Raw genomic sequence first — 3,332 nt, 5'->3', positions numbered from 1 at the left:
AGAACTGTGACAGGATGGAGGATGTGTATTGACTATAGGAGGCTGAATGACGCCACACGCAAAGATCACTTCCCACTCCCCTTCACTGACCAGATGCTTGAAAGATTGGCCAACCATGCTTACTTTGCTTCCTGGACGGCTATTCTGGGTATAATCAGATAGTGGTAGATCCAAAGGACCAAGAAAAGACTTCATTCACATGTCCATTTGAAGTTTTTGCCTATAGAAGGATGCCGTTTGGGCTATGCAATGCCCCAGCCACCTTTCAAAGGTGTATGCTCTACATTTTTTCAGATATGGTCGAAAAGTTTTTAGAGGTTTTCATGGACGACTTTTCTGTTTTTGGTGACAATTCCAATGCTTGCCTAAAATATCTAACTCTTGTCTTGAAACGGTGCCAAGAAACTAATTTGGTTTTGAACTGGGAGAAGTGCCATTTCATGGTGCCCGAGGGGATTGTTCTTGGTCACAAAGTTTCAAGAAAAGGGATAGAGGTTGACAAGGCAAAAGTGGAGATCATAGAGAAGCTCCCTCCACTAACTAATGTGAAATCTGTTAGAAGTTTCTTGGGGCATGCAGGATTTTATAGAAGGTTTATCAAGGATTTTTCTAAAATAGCCAAACCTTTGAGTAATCTGTTAATGATTGATAATCCTTTTGTTTTTGATGAAAACTGCCAGCATGCCTTTGAAACTTTAAAAAACAGACTCACAATAGAACCAATCATCACACCCCCGGATTGGAAACTACCTTTTAAACTCATGTGTGATGCAAGTGATATTGCAATTAAACTCATGTGTGATGCAAGTGACATTGCAATTGGTGCTGTGCTTGGACAAAAGAAGGGAAACTTGCATCATGTCATATATTATGCAAGTAAGGTGTTGAATGAGGCTCAAAAAAATTACACCACAACAGAGAAGGAATTATTAGTTGTAGTTTATGCATTTGATAAGTTTAGATCATACTTGATAGGGTCCAAAATTGTGGTTTATACTGACCATGCTGCCCTTAAGTATTTGATGTCAAAGCAGGATGCTAAACCAAGACTTATCAGGTGGATATTGCTCCTACAAGAGTTTGACATTGAAGTAAAGGACAGGAAGGGCACTGAAAACCGAGTTGCTGATCATTTGTCGAGGCTACCACAAGAAACAATTCAAAAAGCCTCCCAACCCGTGAATGAAAGCTTTCCAGATGAACACCTTTTATAGATCCAGCAAACACCTTGGTTTGCTGACATAGCAAACTACAAAGTGGGGAGGAAGATACCTCAAGAGTTCTCTAAGCAACAAGTGAAGAAGTTAATCAATGAAGCAAGGAAATTCTTGTGGGATGAACCCTTCCTGTTCAAGAGATGTTCTGATGGAGTGATTAGAAGGTGTGTCCCTGAGAGTGAAATAAGGGATATATTGTGGCATTGCCATGGCTCAGCTTATGGTGGACACTTTGGTCCAGAAAGTGGAGACTTTGGTCCAGAAAGAATAGCTGCAAAGATACTGCAGAGTGGCTTCTATTGGCCAACTATCTTCAAAGATGCCAGAGAGTTTGTTCACCAATGTAATGAATGCCAGAGAGCAGGAGGATTGACAAGAAGGAATGAGATGCCGCAGAATTTTATTTTGGAATTAGAATTATTTGATCTATGGGGAATTGACTTTATGGGACCCTTTCCCCCTTCCTATTCTTTCAGATATATCTTGGTAGCAGTGGAGTATGTGTCAAAGTGGGTGGAAGCCATAGCCACAACTACTTGTGATGCGCAAATTGTCCTTCAATTCCTCAAGAAGCATATTTTCACTAGATATGGAGTGCCCAAGGGTCTTATTAGTGATGGTGGTGGTCATTTTTGTAACAAACAAATGGAGAAACTTCTTCATAAATATGGAGTTATTCATAAAGTAGCCACACCTACCACCCTCAGACTAATAGGCAGGCTGAATTAGCAAACAGAGAATTGAAGAAGATTCTAGAGAAGACAGTAGGAAGCACAAGAAAGGATTGGGCTAGGAAGTTAGAAGATGCACTCTGGGCATACAGAACAGCTTTCAAAACTCCCATTAGGAAGTCCCCCTTTCAGCTATTATATGGTAAATCTTGTCACCTCCCTGTAGAGCTTGAACACAAAGCTTTTTGGGCTACTAAACTCTTAAATCTTGACTCTGAAGCAGCAGGGGAGAAAAGGTTGTTACAGCTAAATGAGCTGGATGAATTTAGGCTAGAAGCCTATGAAAATGCCAAGATATACAAGGAAAAAGCCAAGAGGTGGCATGACAGGAAGATCTTGAAGAAAGAATTCAAACCTGGACAGCAAGTACTCTTGTACAACTCACGACTCAAGGTGTTCCCTGGCAAGCTTAAATCTAAGTGGACTGGTCCATATTTGGTAATCAAGGTTTTTCCTTATGGAAGTATTGAATTGCTAGACGAAGCAACGAAGAGTCAATTCACAGCAAATGGTTACAGAGCAAAACTATACCTAGGAGGACAATGGGACTAGGAAAAAGATGTTCAGAGCCTACAGCCTTCTTGAAGCAACAATGAAGGATGTCAAGCTAGTGACAATAAAGAAGCGCTTGTTGGGAGGCAACCCAACTTGAGGTAGTTTTCTTCTCATAGCTTTTTCAATAAAAATGTTGAATAATTAGTATGCATTGCAAGGAGCTAAGTTTGGTGTTGCACACAAAACAATTTAAGGAAGAATGAAGGATTCTAAGTTTGGTGTTCCACCAAAATCTCATTTAAAAACACATTCTCACTTCTTGCACAATGCTAGCTCCAAGCAATCAGACAAATTATTCAACTATTTAACTGCTTTCTAGTTTTAATCCCATAACCTTTAGCAAGGACACAAGGTTCCACATATGGTTAACTTGTTGCATTAGAGGCAGTGGCAAGCAATTAAGTTTGGTGTTCCTACACCAAAATTAATCCAAAAGACACACTCAATTTATGCATACTAACCATTCATTTAAGGGCTTGAGAAGCAAGAAAGTTTTGAGAATTATGCAGGAAATTAGCCAACAATTGAAGACAATTTGCATTGTGACTCAAAAGGGATACAACAAGAGGAAGAATGAAAAGCTGCAACCCAAAAGGTTGTATCTACACTTAATCCTTATTGTTGTGAAATGTTTTAATTCAGGACTTCTTGTATGTCTTGCTAAAGTGTTCATCTAGTTGCAAGTGAAGTTGTTTGATTAAGTATGCTTATCTGCATAATGCTTGTCATTCATCACTTAGCTTTAAATTTTGTTTTGTTTCCCATATGCTTGAATAAAAGAGAAATGTTTGAATTAGAAAGTAAATGTCCAAAGTTGCATAAGTTAGAA

The sequence above is a fragment of the Arachis duranensis genome, chromosome 1 (assembly GCF_000817695.3).
Source record: "Arachis duranensis cultivar V14167 chromosome 1, aradu.V14167.gnm2.J7QH, whole genome shotgun sequence".
Lineage (NCBI taxonomy): Eukaryota > Viridiplantae > Streptophyta > Magnoliopsida > Fabales > Fabaceae > Arachis > Arachis duranensis.
The sequence above is the reverse complement of the archived record's forward strand: the minus strand, read 5'-3'. Positions refer to the sequence as shown.